The sequence below is a fragment of the Nerophis lumbriciformis genome, linkage group LG23 (assembly GCF_033978685.3).
Source record: "Nerophis lumbriciformis linkage group LG23, RoL_Nlum_v2.1, whole genome shotgun sequence".
Taxonomy (NCBI): domain Eukaryota; kingdom Metazoa; phylum Chordata; class Actinopteri; order Syngnathiformes; family Syngnathidae; genus Nerophis; species Nerophis lumbriciformis.
In genome coordinates this window covers 20930001-20949422 of record NC_084570.2, presented here as the reverse complement: position 1 = coordinate 20949422, position 19422 = coordinate 20930001, and the positions used below count along the sequence as shown (strand labels likewise).

The following is a 19422-nucleotide window of genomic DNA, read 5'->3' as shown; positions in this document are numbered from 1 at the left end:
GGTGGCATTCGGCGGTGTTCAGATCAGGTTGTTCTGACGCGGACCATTAGAGTTGGGCATTGTTTGAAATTAAACGACTACGGTTTCGATTCGGATTTCTTGTTTCAGTTTCAATTTTTAACGATCCTGGATTCCGCTTCTTAAATAGGAAGGATCACGATAAAAGATTGCATGTTTGAAGCTGTGCTCCAAATGATCATATCTGCCTAATGCAGTATGTGGACAGATGTTTGCTGTCCCAAGACCTGCTTCTTCTTCTATGTCTATTTCTTCTTCATTATTTCTTCCGAGTTGGGGCTGAAACTCGGAATGTAAAAAAACACATTTGAACAATTTGGGGACAGTTGGAATGTTAGTCCTAGTTCCCATCGATGGTCGATGCTCATCCCTACCAATCATAAGTAAGATCAACCAATACCAATTACATGAATTAACTGTAAAATGTTCATTGAATTTATGGTGAGTGATATTGACTATATGATCTGAAAAAGGAGCCATAAAATCACCTTACTTTTTGAGATGCGATCTACAACACCTGAAAATGAAGGAATCGGCAGTTTTGGAGGATGTTCATTCAATTTTGCTGATAATAGACATGACAATAATCTATAGTCGTTTCAAACTTTTCAAGCTTTCTGTCTTTAGGAAAAACTAAGAAAAATCACGGAAATAAATCTTGGTCTTCGGTGACAGTTTCATTTTAGATCAAGCAGAGTGAAAGAATCATGATAACACTCAATTCTGAGGTTGAAAGGATGGAATTATCCTGTAATGTTTTTTTCCCCTAAAGCTAACACCTGCATCAGATTAAATCTGTTCATTAGTCTGCAGTTAAAGAGGAGTGTTCACACCTTGGAGAGCTGTTGCAGGAGGTGGATTGTCATGAATCATGGCTCCAACATGAAATATGTCGATTGAAACAAAGGAGAGGATTATGATGTTGGTTGTTCAAAGTCAGCTGTGTCTAAAATCTGGACCAAGTACAAACATACTGGTAGACCAAGGAAGACATCAAAGTGTCAAGACATAACATTTCAATAAATATGTCTTAAAAACAGAAAATGTACAGCAAAACAAACGAAAACAAACGGGTCGAAACTGGAGTCCCCTTCCAAACTGTAAGAAAGTGGCTAAAGGAAATGGGATTTAAATACAGAAAAGCTAAACAGAAAATGTCATTGACATCTAAACTGTTAAGTACGGTGGAGAAGAAGACGACACTGAGGCAGGGGCGTCCTTTAGCCTGAGGGGCGTATTTATTAATACAATAAAATGACGTGTGTAATAACTCTAAACATGTATGGTGTGACTTTGTGGTGCGTCTAGCTGGTGAGTTTTACCGTACAATGTGCGGAAGTCCAGAAGGGGCAAGGCAGGCTTGGAGGTCCGTGGGCAAGCAAGAGGTCAGGGGCAGGAGCGAGGCGTCAGAGTCTATGTCCAGGCGAGTGGTCGAGATCCGGGGAGGCAACAAGAAGTCAAGGGGAAATCCGGGGAGACGAGACACACAGCACAAATCCAGGGAACGAAGAGGAACTGCAGGGTGAGGACACAGGACACAATAAGCACAGAGGAGGGGAAACACTGAGAACAAAGAAGCACATGGGCGAGGAGAGCTAGAGAGGTGTAGGGCTTACTGTACGGAGACAAGTAGCTACGTTCTGGCACTGGAACGCAGGACACGCTGGCTTATGAAGGACATGGAGCTCTCATCAGCGGCAGGTGTGTTGATTGCTGATCATGTGCAGCCGCCTGCAGGAGAGGAATGCCCGTGGGCGTGTCCAGAGGAGCGCACAGCAGGCTGTGTGGCGGCAGGAGCTTGAGCCGTAACATAAACTTAAAAAAACAAAGTTTCAATGGGCTAAGGAAAAGCATTGGTGGACTATGGATGACAGGATGAAAGTCATATTCAGTGATGAATGGTGAGTCTGCATTGGGCAAGTTGATGATGCTGCAACTTCTGTTTTGTGGCGTTTCAATGACATTTATGAAGACGACTGCCTGAAGAAAACATGCACATTTCCAAAGTCGTTGATGATATGGGTTGCATGTCAGCTAATGATGGCTGCCATTACATCTTCAATCAATGATGGAAAGGATGTTTGCTATGATGACATAATTTTTCAAGATGATAATGCATCTTGCCATTGAGCAAAATCTGTAAAAAACCTTCCTTAAAGGGGAACATTATCACCAGACCTATGTAAGCGTCAATATATACCTTGATGTTGCAGAAAAAAGACCATATATTTTTTTAACCGATTTACGAACTCTAAATGGGTGAATTTTGGCGAATTAAACGCCTTTCTAATATTCGCTCTCGGAGCGATGACGTCACAACGGGAAGCAATCCGCCATTTTCTCAAACACCGAGTCAAATCAGCTCTGTTATTTTCCGTTTTTTCGACTGTTTTCCGTACCTTGGAGACATCATGCCTCGTCGGTGTGTTGTCGAAGGGTGTAACAACACGAACAGGGACGGATTCAAGTTGCACCAGTGGCCCAAAGATGCGAAAGTGGCAAGAAATTGGACTTTTGTTCCGCACACTTTACCGACGAAAGCTATGCTACGACAAGAGATGGCAAGAATATGTGGATATCCTGCGACACTCAAAGCAGATGCATTTCCAACGATAAAGTCAAAGAAATCTGCCGCCAGACCCCCATTGAATCTGCCGGAGTGTGTGAGCAATTCAGGGACAAAGGACCTCGGTAGCACGGCAAGCAATGGCGGCAGTTTGTTCCCGCAGACCAGCGAGCTAAACCCCCTGAATGTCTTGGCTCACACCGTCCCTTAAACTGGACAGATCAGCTTTCAGGAAAAGAGCGCGGATGAGGGTATGTCTACAGAATATATTAATTGATGAAAATTGGGCTGTCTGCACTCTCAAAGTGCATGTTGTTGCCAAATGTATTTCATATGCTGTAAACCTAGTTCATAGTTGTTGGTTTCCTTTAATGCCAAACAAACACATACCAATCGTTAGTTAGAAGGCGATCGCCGAATTCGTCCTCGCTTTCTCCCGTGACGCTGGCTGTCGTGTCGTTTTCGTCGGTTTCGCTTGCATACGGTTCAAACCGATATGGCTCAATAGCTTCAGTTTCTTCTTCAATTTCGTTTTCGCTACCTGCCTCCACACTACAACCATCCGTTTCAATACATTCGTAATCTGTTGAATCGCTTAAGCCGCTGAAATCCGAGTCTGAATCCGAGCTAATGTCGCTATAGCTTGCTGTTCTTTCCGCCATGTTTGTTTGTGTTGGCTTCACTATGTGATGTCACAGGAAAATGGACGGGTGTTTATAACGATGGTTAAAATCAGGCATTTTGAAGCTTTTTTTAGGGATATTGCGTGATGGGTAAAATTTTGAAAAAAACTTCGAAAAATATAATAAGTTACTGGGAACTGATTTTTAATGGTTTTAACCATTTTGAAATTGTGATAATGTTCCCCTTTAATGGCCGGCAAATAGTCTGGATCTCAATCCAATGTAAAATGTGTGGTGGAAACTGAAGAAAATGGTGCATGACAAGACTCCAACCTGCAAAGCTGGTCTGACAACAGCAATCAGGGAAAGTTGATGAATAGTTCTGTTTGTCACTCATTTAGTCCATGCCTCAGAGACCGCAATAAAGCGGCGGTGGTGCAACAAAGTACTTGTGGTATGTTGAAGTGTTTTTTTGTTTGTTATTCATGATTCCATAATTCTTTCCTCAGAATTGATTGATTTGATATTTATTTCCACTCTGCTTGATCTAAAATTTAAACTATTGCTGACTAGCACAATTGATTTCCTTTGTTTCGTTTAGTGTTTCTTAAAGCCAGAAAGTATAAAATAACTATAGTTGTGTGTCACGTCTGTTATCTGCTTCTACACAATTAACCAACTGAATGAGCATCCTTTAAGTCTGCTGATCCCATCATGTCCCAGGAGTTGTCTCAGTTGGTCGTTCTGCAAATGTAGTTACATGTCTGTACCAGTACTGATACCAAAACGTTTTACTTTAAAAATGTTTAAGATCACTGAATGATTTAGTTTTTTTCCATTTTTAATCACAAATATAATGAGCAAAAAACACAGGAAGGATGTGTAACAATGTCATCTAAATATTTACACTATTCTATTATTATCTTTTATTACATGTACTTCTCTGTGCAAAATAAAATCATCCATCCATCTTCTTCCGCTTATCCGAAGTCGGGTCCCCGGGAGCAGCAGCCTAAGCAGGGAAGCCCAGACTTCTCTCTCCCCAGCTACTTCGTCCCCCTCTTCCTGGGGAATCCCGAGGCGTTCCCAGGCCAGCTGGGAGACATAGTCTCTCCAACGTGTCCTGGGTCCTCCCCGTGGTCTCCCACAGGTCGGACGTGCCCTAAACACCTTCCCAGGGAGGTGTTCGGGGGTCATTCTGACCATGGCTCCTGTCGATGTGGAGTACTCCCGAATGACAGAGCTTCTCACCCTATATCTGAGGGAGGAAACTCATTTCCCGTGATCTTGTCCTTTGGGTCATAACCCAAAGCTCAGGACCATAGGTGAGGATGGGGATGTAGATCGACCGGTAAATTGAGAGCTTTGCCTTCTGGCTCAGCACCTTCTTCACCAAGACGGACCGATACAGGGTCCATATCATTGCAGAAGCTGCACCGATCCGCCTGTCGATCTCACAATCCACTCTTCCCTCGATAATACGCAATAACTTTATACATAAGCAAAAACTTCCCTTTGTCATATTAAATCTTTAGCTTTTTGCGCTTAAAAGTCCTCCTGTGTCCACCGAATTGTTCCCTGATTTTTTAAGAAACATCAACAAACGTAAAATGATGATCTAATCACTCTAGTATGGACCGTATTCTGATACCACCCTTGGTATCGACACTGCCGATATATAAATCAATCCGACTACCCGTCGCTTGTGTAGTTGTTAAATTATCGTCTTTGTTTTTTTACTGTCATTAATCTACTTGTTAATTTCCTGGTGCTTACTTACTTTCCATCTACACTTCTGTTAACGTGAACTCAGTATCACTTTCAAGCTAGCTTAGCAGTTAGCATGTTTTATTGTCGCCTGCTGCTCTTTCCTTTCCTCATCCACGAATCTTTCATCCTCGCTCAAATTAATGGGGAAATCATCGCTTTCTCGGTCCGAATCGCTCCCGCTGCTGGTGGCCATGATTGTAAACAATGTGCAGATGTGAGGAGCTCCACAACCTGTGATGTCACGCGCATATCGTCTGCTACTTCCGGTACAGGCAAGGCTTTTTTATCAGCGACCAAAAGTTGCGAACTTTATCGTCGATGTTCTCTACTAAATCCTTTCAGCAAAAATATGGCAATATCGCGAAATGATCAAGTATGACACATAGAATGGATCTGCTATCCCCGTTTAAATAAGAAAATCGCATTTCAGTAGGCCTTTAAGTGCGCCCTATAGTCTGCAAAATGCGGTAATCCATTTTTGTTTTTATTATTAAGGTATAAGCTACATGTGATCGTTTATTTGTGATCAGCATTGGCGATCACGTACTTATTCATGGAAATTAGCCAATAATGATCATTGGTGTTTTTTTCTCCATACGCAGCCATCTTTCCTCGATGCACGGCCCGCAAAAATCACTGTATTTACGTGAAATGACTGAAGAAAGCGAACCCCAGGTAGTGTGCGTGGGGCTGCTGCGTCTCCTCGCCTGCAGCTTATCGCTCTGCATCATGCATGTTTGCCTGCTGCAACACTGAAGGTGGTGGAAGCATTCGTACGGCCCAATCCAGTAGGCGACGTGTGAGATTTCACAGGAAAACGAGCTGATTTGTCAATACCCGCTGCCCTCAGGCACCATGAAAATAACTTGTGTGTGCGTGTGGGTGTGCGTGCGTGGGCGTATCAAAGGGAGTCAACTGAGGCAAGAGAGAGGATCGGATGACTGTTGTGCGTGTGTATGTATATTTTTCATGGACAAAAACACTAATCACAGCTGGCGTGGATAGAGCCAGCAAGAGTTTGCCAATTACTAATGCGTGTGTGTGTGTGTGTGTGTGTGTGTGTGTGTGTGTGTGTGTGTGTGTGTGTGTGTGTGTGTGTGTGTGTGTGTGTGTGTGTGTGTGTGTGTTAGCGTGCACGCCATTTTCTCAACTGGCGGAACATGTCTGGGTGCGTGAACCTAATCAAGTTGTAAGTAGGAGGCAATTGGCTCGGCTTGATTTGATAGCTGTTTGGTTTATTCGCTAATCACAACCAATCAGGCTCCAGCTCGGGAGCAGCGGGGCGATCGCAGCTCACCTTTGCTCCACCGAGACGCTCGGCTTTCACCGACTCCAAGTACTGTTGGGTCGCCAACACTGTTGATACTTTCATCATTAGCCACTCACGGAGATTCCCAGGGATTTTAATTGGGTTTGCGTTCGGTCCGAGGACACCTCCTGCTGGATTGACCGCAAACTTTGTGCCTTATCACGTCCCTGCTTGCATTGTTTACACTCAGGACCTGGTCGACTAAGATCCCAATAACAAGCGCTAAATAGCGTGAGCAAAGTATAAAATTGTGTGAGCTATTAGTGGCCGTGTTGCAGGCGATACATGGAACCTCGATCTACGAACCAACTTTTCGATCGCGCCAAATTTGCCTCTGTCTGCGAACCATGCCTCTGTGTATGAACTAGGGTTGTACGGTATACCGGTACTAGTATACTATCACGGTATTAATGAATCAAAAACGGTACTATACTCTGTTTGAAAAGTACCGGTTCCCAACAAGAATGACGGCGCGTCGTCGTCACGTCATGACATTGCTGGTTTTACGAGCAGAGGAGCATGTTCGGCAGCGCGCACACACGGAGTACTTACAAGCAGACACATTGTGTAGACAGAAAAGGGAGAACAGACGCATTTTGGTCTAAAAAGTAAAGATAAAGGTGAAGTTATAACACTGAAACGCCCTCAGGAAGAGGTGCTTTAAGACATAGTTAGCGGCTAAAGTCCAGCCCCAGTCAGCAATGTTTTAGCTACTTCTAAATCACTAATCCTCGCCTCCATGGCGACAAATAAAGTTTCTTACAAGTATCATCCCTGCAGGACGAGGAATAGCCAAACATGCTTCACAACACGCCGTAGGAGGATACAATAGCTCACCGCTAACAGGCGAGCACTCCTGAATGTACACCTAACATCCACTGGGATGATACCAAGTACAGGAGTGTATCTAGTCGATACTACTATGATTACATCGATATTTTTTATCGTTAGAAAATCTTTTTTTCTTTTTTAAAAATTCATATTATGTTTATAAACTCAGTAAATATGTCCCTGGACACATGAGGACTTTGAATATGACCAATGTATGATCCTGTAACTACTTGGTATCGGATCGAAAACTAAATTTGTGGTATCATCCAAAACTAATGTAAAGTATCAAATAACAGAAGAATAAGTGATTATTACATTTTAACAGAAGTGTAGATAGAACATGTTGAAACAGAAAATAAGCCAATATTAACAGTAAATGAACAAGTGGATTAATAATCAATTTTTACAGCTTGTCCCTCATCATTTTGACACAAAAATAGAACGATAAATGACACAATATATTACTGCATATGTCAGCAGACTAATTAGGAGCCTTTGTTTGTTTACTTACTACTAAAAGACAAGTTGTCTAGTATGTTCATTATTTTATTTAAGGACAACATTGTTGTTCGATTGCAAATAAAGATTTATTTGTTAAAATAAAGCCGATATTGCCATTTTTTGTGGTACCCTTTATTTAGAAAAGTTTCTAAATACATTTTGGTACCGGTACCAAAATATTGTTATCGGGACAACCCGAGTATGAACGCTTCATTCGTTCATTTTGTGTCCCGCTGGCAGCCATTTTGTGCTTGCTCCTATTGAAGAGATTGAGGAAGCCGACTTTGTACCACAGCAATATTTTCAATTGTGATGAGGATTGACTTTTCTGTAAAAAGATTCCAAAGCGGACTTCTTTCACAGCAGAGTGGAGAAGACTAGCTCTTGTTCAGCGGCGCCTCTTGCAAAGCACACACACGGCTGTCTGTAAGTGGGTTTTTTGTTTTTTACATGTTTATTACTGTAACAATGTTTTTTAAAGTTAAGGATATGTGTGATTTCTGATCGTTTGTGAGGGCACCAAGGGGACTTCTGTGTGCGTGTTGGTAAAGCAGCGCATACAGAGGACAGTTGGGCTTGCCGTCGTTGTTGTTTTGGTTTGTTGATAAAGAGACATTTGATTAATCACCTCTTTGTTACGTTTGTTTGATGTATAGCACTTTATATTGTGTTCAAAGTGTACAAACCTTCACTAAAATATGGACTTTTGTCCAGCTTTGACCCGTTATTCATATTTACATTATTTCTTTTGGAGAAATGCGCATTTTATAGACACCGGTTTATAAATTCCGGTCGATTCACTGGTAAAAAAACAAAAAAACGTCACAGTATTTAGAAGCTACATTATGTACAGCTATTATGTTAGCTAGTTCGACATGACGGGTGATTTTAAAATATGAAATGCATTATAGATGTTGCTAATGTAACTTTTGAAAGTAGATTAGCTGTCCAATCATTCATGAAACGTAGCAAATTGAAGGGAAGTCAGTTTGCTGCTCGTCTGACATTGAAGTTTACTACAGTAGCTAAAGCTAGCTTGTATGACAAGCCATTTTAAAGTTAAAAACATTCAAAACATCGCAGTTAATACGTGGTGTAGTAAAGGGTTGAATACCTAATAAAACACAAGTGTCATTTCTATGAAAATCAATAACGCTCATAATTACTCACTCCCTCCAGGATTTCACTGTCTTTTTTTGGAATTGCGCCAGCTTGAGGTTTTTTTTTTGTTTCCAATAACATTGGATCAACTTGTGAATTGGTTATCAATGTTTTAAGTGTTCCTCGTTAACAAGCACAGGTTTGCAACAAAAACCGGAAAATAAATATTGACGTTTTACTCATTTTACAGCGCACAGACTTAAAAGGAGACACTAAAAGCACATACTCAGAACTCATTGTCAAATTACTGTACTGCTTTAAATCTTATTACTATAAGTAGTAATCATTAATAAATCATAGAAATAAACATCATGAAAGGCTTCTTTATTGTTCGCTGTCTGATTTGTTGTTCACAAGTTGCAGACGTTCTCTGTGTATGTTTTACGCTTAAAATGTGTTGAACATTAACTTTTTACCCCCGCTTGTTAAGAGCATTTGTAAACAGTTGCCAGCGATCTATAGCGCTCATTTTTGTCGGTAAATACGAGACGACGAGAGATTATCATCACACTTCAACATCTCTATCCTGTAAAGGCTGCCCTTTTTGCTAGGTCGGCATTGCATATGAGAATCTGTTCTAAATTGCCTTATAAATACATGTTGAATAAATATATACAGTACAGGCCAAAAGTTTGGACACACCTTCTCATTTCAATGTGTTTTCTTTATTTTTATGACTATTTACATTGTAGGTTGTCACTGAAGGCATCAAAACTATGACACCTGTGAAGTGAAAACCATTTCAGGTGACTACCTCTTGAAGCTCATCGAGAGAATGCCAAGAGTGTGCAAAGCAGTAATCAGAGCAAAGGGTGGCTATTTTGAAGAAACTAGAATATAAAACATGTTTTCAGTTATTTCCCCTTTTTTTGTTAAGTGCATAACTCCACATGTGTTCATTCATAGTTTTGATGCCTTCAGTGACAATCTACAATGTAAATCAGGATGTCAAAGTTAAGGCCCCTGGGCCAGATCCGGCCCGCAAATTAATTATCTATGGCCCCCTGGATGATATTTGATTAGTATTAGAACCGGCCCGCAGGCCACAGCCGCCTGCTGCTGTTTTGCACGCACCAATACTCCCTCAGTGTTGGCACTAGGAATTTTCAAAATGGGGTCCCAGGGACCCCATCAAGTCATAAAAATGGGGTCCCACAGTAAATTTTTGGGGTCCCGCTTTTTTGTAAGTGTTTTGAAAAGAAATGATAAATGTATGCATTATCCTGTTATATCTCACAATCTATATTGTGTTTTGGAAAAAGGTTGTCATAAACGTTACTTAATTCATTAAAAAAACAAAAAACAAAAAAACACATTTTTATGCATATATAAATATATTCAGTTATAAACATTTATTCACTTTCTTCTTTCCTTCATGGATCTAAACTTTACCGCTGTCAGTATTTTTTTCTAGAATGTTTATTGTAATATTTTCAGAATGTGTTTGTTCTATTGTTGGCCAAAGTAAGACAAAGAAAACAATCTGAAGTTCCATCTATCCATCCATTTTCTACCGCTTGTCCATTTTCGGGGTCGCGGGGGGTGCTGGAGCCTATCTCAGCTGCATTCGGGCGGAAGGCGGCGTACACCCTGGACAAGTCGCCACCTCATCACAGGGCTAACACAGATAGACAGACAACATTCACACTCACATTCACACACTAGGGCCAATTTAGTGTTGCCAATCAACCTATCCCAAGTTGTCTTTATTTTTTAGTTTTAATGCCATGATTTTAATAGTCCGGCCCGCGTGTGCACAGATTTTCCTGCATGCGGCCCCTGAGCTAAAATGAGTTTGACACCCCTGATGTAAATAGTCATGAAAATAAAGAAAATGCATTGAATGAGGAGAAGGTGTGTCCAAACTTTTGGCCTGTACTGTATATATATATATAAATATATATATATTTATAGGAAGTGAGAACACCGTGTGTTGCGAAATGTTTTTATTCCGTTTTTATTACCCAGAAGTCTTAGCGCCGTAGGCCATATTCAGAAGTAGCTCCACCCAGAAATATGTTGAATTGGAGTTTGAATGACAGAATTTCATTGTAATTCAGATACATTCCTTTTAGCCAAGTAACAGGAAGAATATGGGACTAATAAAAAAGGTTTCTACGTTCATTGAAATTGAATTTGTGAAACATTCTCCAATCCATTCTGAATTTTGCACGACAGGAGCAGGCAGATTGTGCTGCACTCCCGACCCATATTTCCCTCATCTGCCTTTCTGGCTGCGAATTGCAGGTCTAATAGCTTTATAGCCGTCAATCCTGTGCTGAAGGATGGTTTCTTCTTCAGTGGTGAGACGTCCCTGCTAGTCGTCTGCTGCCAAATGCTTCAATTTCCAAAAAAACAGCCTGAGCTTCCTGACAGCTGACCTCGGGTGGAGTGTAGCCACGCATGGCGATCGATCAAAGGCGTATTCGGCCGGGCCGGCTGCTGAGGCAGCTCGTTAGCTCGCTTTCACACACCTGAGCCCGGTCTGCAGGTATGCCCCCCTTGCATTGGATGGATGACTGAGAAAAAAGGCCCTTATAATCCAATAAGATGGCTTTTGTATGCACTTCTCAGCAACAGTCAATGCTTTCCCGGATGAGTGTGCTAAACATTTAATAGAAAGCATTTCCAGTGGAGAAGAAGCTGTGTTTACCTACCAAGTGGGGACCGACTTCCATTAGTGTCTGGATTAGTCGTGACTTCTGCAGTGGCCTGACGAACGCTATCCCTGCCCCTGGTAACATGAAAAGATGTAAACCCGCACGACTCTTCTAGCAGAATCATAGCAGGACTTTTTAGCGTGCGCAGGTTTCATGTGGTGAGCTGTGAGCGTTTGAAGCAAAGGAAGCTTCGTGTGTTTGATGCTGATTCACCTTCTCCCACGTCTGCCTCCAGTTTTACACAGAAACCTCTCCTCTTAGATGGCTTTGCTTCCTCTGCCTTCTGCCTCCTATGCTGCCCTTTTTTTTATTTCATACCTTCTACATGCATTCCCAGTCAATCACGGGGGGCATGGAGACAAACATCCATTCACACCGATTGACCATTTAAAGCAGTCCTTCTCAAATATGTGAATATGCTTTATCAGTATCACCCTCGCTTTGGAAAGCTGTGTACTGCAAAAGTGCTCGTTGTAGTATGTATATATACCAAATATATTATCCATACTTGACTTTTCAGTAAGCGGCCCTTGATGGAAGCTATCAAAATAAAAATAATATATACTTATAATACATACTTGCCAACCTTGAGACCTCCGATTTCGGGAGGTGGGGGCGGGGGGGGCGTGGTCGGGATGGGGGGCGTGGTTGGGGCGGGGGCGTGGTTAAGAGGGGAGGAGTATATTTACAGCTAGACTTCACCAAGTCAAGTATTTCATATATATATATATATATATATATATAAGAAATACTTGACTTTCAGTGAATTCTAGCTATATATATATATATATATATATATATATATATATATATATATTATTTATTTTATATATATATATATATATATATATATATATATATATATATAAATAAGAGAAATACTTGAATTTCAGTGTTCATTTGTTTACACATATACACACACACATAACACTCATCTACTCATTGTTGAGTTAAGGGTTGAATTGTCCATCCTTGTTCTATTCTCTGTCACTATTTTTCTAACCATGCTGAACACCCTCTCTGATGATGCATTCTGCTTCGTCTCCTTGTTGTGTGCGCAGTTGTGCACTGCACTCTCTAAAAGCCCTAGATGTTATTGTCACAAATGCATGTACAGTAGATGGCAGTATTGTCCTGTTTAAGAGTTTCACAACATTGCTGTTTACGGCAGACGAACTGCTTTACGGTAGACGAAAACGTGACTGCTGTTGTTGTGTGTTGTTGCCGCGCTGGGAGGACGTTAATGAAACTGCCTAACAATAAACCCACATAAGAAACCAAGAACTCGCCCTCCATCATTCTACAGTTATAACGTGATTGGGCAGACACGCTGTTTATATTGTGGGAAAGCGGACGTGAAAACAGGCTGTCGACACGTCACTCAGGTCCGCCTGAATTTCGGGAGAAAATTTGTCCCAGGAGGTTTTCGGGAGAGGCGCTGAATTTCGGGAGTCTCCCGGAAAATCCTTGAGGGTTGGCAAGTGTGTTATAATATGAACTAGGGTTGTCCCGATACCAATATGTATTTTGATACTTTTCTAAATAAAGGGGACCACAAAAATGGCATTATTGGCTTTATATAAAAATATTTTAGGGTGCATTAAACATATGTTTATTATTGCAATCAAAGAACAATTTTGGCCTTAAATAAAATAGTGAACATACTAGACATCTTGTATTTTAGTAGTAAGTAAACAAACAAAGGCTCCTAATTAGTCTGCTGACGTATGCAGTAACATATTGTGTCATTTATCATTCTATTATTTTGTCAAAATTATAAAGGACAAGCTGTAAAAATTGATTATTAATCAATACCTGGTTATTTTCTGTTTCAACATGTTCTATCTACACTTCTGTTAAAATGTAACAATCACCTATTCTTCTGTTGTTTGATACTTTACATTAGTTTTGGATGATACCACAAATGTAGGTATCAATAGTAGTTACAGGATCATACATTGGTCATATTCAAAGTCCTCATGTGTCCAGGGACATATTTCCTGACTTCATAAACACAATATCAATTTTGAGAAATGGAAAAAAGATTTAGTGACGATAAAAAATATGGATGTAATCATAGTCGTATCGACTAGATACGCTATTGTACTTGGTATCATTACAGTGGATGTTAGGTGTAGATCCACCCATGGCATTTGTTTACATTCAGGAGCACTAGCTTGCTGTTAGCGGTTAGCTATTGTATCCTCCTACGGTGTGTTGTGAAACATGTTTAGCTATTCCTCGTCCTGCAGGGATGATACTTGCAAGAAACGTAATTTATTTGTCGCCATGGAGGCGAGGATTAGTGATTTAGAAGTAGCTAAAACACTGCTGATGGACGTTAGACGCCAGCTAGCTAGCCATGTCCTAAAGCACCTCTTCCTGAGGACGTTTCAGTGTTATAACTTCACCTTTATTGTTAGTTTTTAGGCCAAATTGCGTCCATTCTCCCTTTTCTGTCTACACACTGTCTGCTTGTAAGTACTCCGTGTGTGTGTACTGCCGAACATGCTCCTCTGCTCGTAAAACCAGCAATGTCATGACATAATGACGCACGGTCATGCCCAGAAAAAAAAAAAAGGAACCGGTACTTTTCTAACAGAGTATAGTACCGTTTTTGATTCTCTAGTACCGCGATACTATATTAGTACCGGTATACCGTACAACCCTAATATGGACAAAGTTTATTTAGTTAATTAAAACATAAAATAATACCGGCACTATGAATTCATTAGAAAAATTACAACATTCATAATAAACACTGTTAAATGTGTAACTGAACATTAATATTTACATACAGGCAGAAATTTTGACACACTCGGTTATGCAGTTACATAATCGTATTGTTATTATTATTTTATTATATTCTTACATGGGAAAACAACAATAGCAAAAATGTAAGAAAAAACAGCAAAACATCGGTGCGTAATGAGAAAAAGCTAAAATGTTCAAATGAATAATTGAATATATTTAGTAACCCATAATACAAAGCTGAAGTGATATTTGATTTTAGCTTATATTTTTTTAATGAAAAGATATCAACATGGCCCCCGCATACTTTGACTGTTCAGTATGCGGCCTTCGGTGGAAAAAGTTAGGAAACCCTTGAACTAAAGTTTCAAAAGTCCGGAGGATCGATATTAGAGCATCAAGATCTGGTATCGACGGTATCAATTTTTCATTATCCATCCGTACTTCACTAGTAAACATGGTAGGCTATAGGCTACTATGAACTAGCAGCTACGCAACAGCTTAGCATAGAATAGCACACAAGCTAAACATACGTATTTAATTGAACAATATTGCAGTCACACCTGTCAATATAAACAAGTATCAAATAATTATTGTTGTATATTACTTACAAAGTCTCCAAGGCAGAAGAGTATTAGAAAGTCTCCAGTAACAAACATGTTATTTACATAAATTATTGTAAAAACTAATTACCATTCCAGTTCAACTTAAATACAGCATAATAATAATAATATATTTAATAAGTTAATTCCAGATGATTAATATTAAACAGGTTACCTACCATGGTTCTGTTTATTCATTTCACTTGATCAAGACTTTTCTAACATTCCACACTAAACAATTATAAAAGTATGTGAGATGTGTGCTGATATCGTATCGGATCAATATCAGTTTCTTATCGGAAGTTAAATGGTAATGTCATGAAACATTCCTTTAACAGCACATGCAAGATATGTGAAGGTTTTTCAAAAAAGTAACACAATATTATTCCTGGTAACTAATGACATAGTCATTCCGTTACTATTTAGTAATAACTCATTAACGAACAAAGTTTTTATAGGAATTTTCAGAATCTACAGACAAGGTGAAAACACACTTTTTTTTTTTTATTTACACTAATCATTAGCCTTAAGTATTTAAGCTGTACCAGTTATTAGTTTTATTTTAGTGCAAGCAATAATGCTGATCAAACATGACTGTCAAAACAAATGTTTGTTCAGCATTACATCAATTATTGATTCATGCCACGGCTGCATCCCCTGTGAAATAACTACACCACCCAATGGCTAATCGGCTTTTATTTTCTTATTTGTCTTAATTTCATTCCAGGGAGATTTCTACTCTTTTAGTCATAGCGGAACACTGGGCACATTTTATTTGAATCATTATTCCAATGTTTGTGTTGAACATATATGTGGGTAGATATTCTTTTTCTGCATTTGAGAACATTCTTCTTTTCTATTTGGAGTTGTTCACCAACAATTTAATTTAATTAGAGTTGGCAGTCATGTGCACCGACTGATTCCTAAAAATTGAGCCACATGAGCATAACCTAAAGATAGCGTTGATAGAAACAGCTTGCAGTATCCTGACAAATTGTTTCACATTGCTGCGATCTAACCTCTATATTAGACACATTGTTTAATTATTACCTCTCTGACAGAATGTATGTAATTGATGCATATATGTTATTATCTAATTAGCCTAATATTACGGTCGCTTGGTTTCTATGTAAGTGCTTTGACAGCCCTTGTATATATGTGTGTGTGTGTGTGTGTGTGTGTGTGTATATATATATATATTAGGGCTGCAACAACTAATCGATTAAAATCAATTATAAAAATAGTTGGCGATTAATTTAGTCATCGATTCGTTGGATCTACACTATGCTCATGCGCAGAGGCTACTTTTTTAATTTTTTATTTTTTTTTATAAACCTTCATTTATAAACTGCAACATTTACAAACAGCTGAGAAACAATAATCAAAATAAGTATGGTGCCAGTATGGTGGTTTTTTCAATAAAATACTGGAAAGGATAGAAATGTAGTTTGTCTCGTTTATCCGATTATTAATTGATTAATCGAAGTAATAATCGACAGATTAATCGATTATCAAATTAGTTGTTAGTTGCAGCCCTAATATATATATAGCCAATCAGATCACAAGTTGTTGACAGTAGCCTATCTAGGAAGCCTGATGTTAACAAGACTGTGATTGGATACCGACTTGTCACTCCAAAGTGATTATCCAATCACAAGTTGCAATTTAGCAGGAAGCAGGAAGTGTTGCGCCGTAGCCAGACCAGGATAGAAGGAGAACAAAACGTTGATTAGGTGGCAGATATAGGCCATTTTCAAGAAGGATATTTAAAGAGAAACTACATCTTGTGAGACGGCTCAGATACATTTGTTTAATGTATGAAAAGCGTTTTATTTTTTTTTTGTCTTGTCTAGCCACTCAGGCAAATCATATAGTTGATGTAGATGCACACATCTGCTGTACAGATTTACTTTAGAAAAGAGAAGTGTTGGATACTTCTCTTAGAGCCTTATTTGTATTTGACTTTATTAAATGGATTTATTTAATGTTTGGCGCAGCCGAACCGGAGCAGGAGGGGATAGGAAGAAGGAAAAAAGAAGACAGAAGGGGAAATTGCAGGCTCGAGAAGGGGATAAGACATAGAGATGACAAAACAGAACAACATCAGCAAATAGGATATGTACAAATATGATATGAAAAATGATAGCAAAGAAGCAGTTAGTGAAGTAAATATTAATAACATAGAAATTACAATGAACATTATTACACTACAAATGGAACAATAGAAATAGATTATTGACAATGAATAATAATAATTACCTCTATTATCAACAATACAATTGTTTCAAATGCAACAATACATTTATGTAATGAAAACTTGATTCACAAAAGAAAGCAGATAAATGGAGGGGAAGAAAATGAAGCGAACTATATTAACCTTGTAGATCAGACCTGGGTATTCTGCGGCCCGCGGGCCACATCCGGCCCTTTGTGCGTCCCTGTCCGGCCCGCGTGAGGCCAATCATAAATTACAAAATAAATTTAAAAAATTATCTATGTCGAGTGTGCAATACAACGGTGTTGCTTTTGTTTTGAAAAGCGTTATTTGTATTACTTCCATGTGGACGTATGCGCTTGCGTGATTGTGAGTGAATGTGAACAGCTGCAATCACAAATTACAAAATAAAGTTTAAAAAACATCTATGTCGTGCGCGCAATACAACTGTGCTGCTTTTATTTTGAAAAGTGTTATTTATGGACGTATGTCCGTGTGTAACCTGAGAGGGAAGGTGCATAGCGACAAGTGATGCACGGTTACTCCCGAGACGCTAAAAAGAGAAAAGTTGGCGTGTTTTCAACAAGACATGGACTGCCAAGCAACGTTCCCTCTAAGGTGCGCACTGCTCAAGCGTCATCTGCGCACAGCAAATATATGCCGTCCACCAAATCAAATCCTATCTGAATTCTAAACAAAATAAACACATAATTTATTCTGTGTAATTTTGCAATGCAACTCTGAGTGACAGTGACAACAAGCGGCCCTAACGGTGTTCGTCAACACCGTTCAATTATTGTAACGTCTATCGAGATGCTTCGAGGACAGGAATTATATCGATCACTTTATTGAACAAAACTGTTTGTATTCGGCCATAACACACCAAAAACATGAGTAAAAAACTTCTATCTCGAAAAACTAGTCATTTCCTGCCGTACAAAGCAGGCCAAAAGCAACTTGTCATCTGTCACCAACACGCATACCACTAAACCACTATTGCGTTTATGGCCACACAAAAAGTCGGACAACTCAAACACCACACAAAGTTACACTATGACTCCTCAGTCATACGTGTGCTTATTCTTATTTATTATTAATGTTAATTTATTGATATTAATCATGGAATGCTGATACGAGAGAAAGTTACAGGAATGCACACTTCATCCTATGCTTACATTTCATTGTGCATCATGAGGATGTTTAAGGAGAACTAAATGTGATGTGGTACACATGATTTCCAAAGCAGTGCTTTTGGTATAAAGTTAAGTTAGGTTAAATGAAATTATTATTATTATTATTATTATTATTTATCTTACGGTATATATAAAAAATAATCTTGAGCATAATTTAATTGAAATATTGTCGATGTGGCCCTCCAGCAGTGCTCGGGTTGCTCATGCGGCCCCCGGTAAAAATTAATTGCCCACCCCTGTTGTAGATTGTTATAGTACAACTAGGTTAAGCTTTATCAGTGTGCTGTGTTTGACCCAGTTTCCCTTGGGGGGACAACGTTAATATATGTTTGATGAACGTATATAGTGTATGTGCGTTTTTATAAATAAAGTTTGATTTGATTTTGAAGAGCACAGTTAACAATATCGCAACAATAAGTGATAAAGTTGGTCACAATAACTGATGTAAAATGTGCATATCATCCCCACAGTGAGTGTTTCTTTCATTTTGACACCCAAGTATTATTAACAGTGTAGTCGTGGCAGCTTTGAGTTGGACTTGGCTTCTCTCTAACCGCAGGTAGGTTTTAAGAAATGTCAAATGATTGCTTCGGTTGTGCCATTTCTCCTTTTAAAAGGCCGACGAGGGCCCTTTCCCTTTGGCCGGATCAAGCGAGTCAGGCTTTTTTGTTGTTGTTGTTTCTATTTCATCCACTCTGCCAACCGCTCCACTGTATTTCTCCTCAACTCTGACACGGCCGGGTCATTTTAATTCCTGTCCGGAGTGACACGTGGCGTTGGGTGCATTTTCTCAACTCGCACACCTTTGCACCGGGATAACAAATTCGGCGGCGGAAAGCAGCGACGGGCGAGAAGGAGTAGATTAGACGATTGACGGTCCCTGCGGGGGGAAATGAGTTTGCTGCGCCGGCGAAATGGCCAGAATTCAACGGAGGGAGAGCAGAAGTAGACACAAATGGAGCAATGAAAATTTAGAGGATGTCATTTTTAGAGTATGTTTTATGTTAATGGAATGTGTAGATTCCCGGTCATCTAGGTCATGGTATTCCTCAAACCAACTGGACTCTCCAAAAGGCTTATCCAGTCCTAAAATGTAGGCTTAGACTTATAATATGTGTATATATATGTATGTATGTGTATATATTAATATATATATATATATATATATATATATATATATATATATATATATATATATATATATATATATATATATATATAT

At 39.4% G+C, this 19422-nt stretch overlaps 1 protein-coding gene across 6 annotated transcripts in view; it reads left to right on the top strand.

Annotated features, from left to right (window-relative positions):
- zranb3 (zinc finger, RAN-binding domain containing 3) overlaps nt 1-19422 on the top strand; it is a 281742-nt gene that overhangs the window by 210832 nt on the left and 51488 nt on the right. The window lies entirely within an intron of this gene.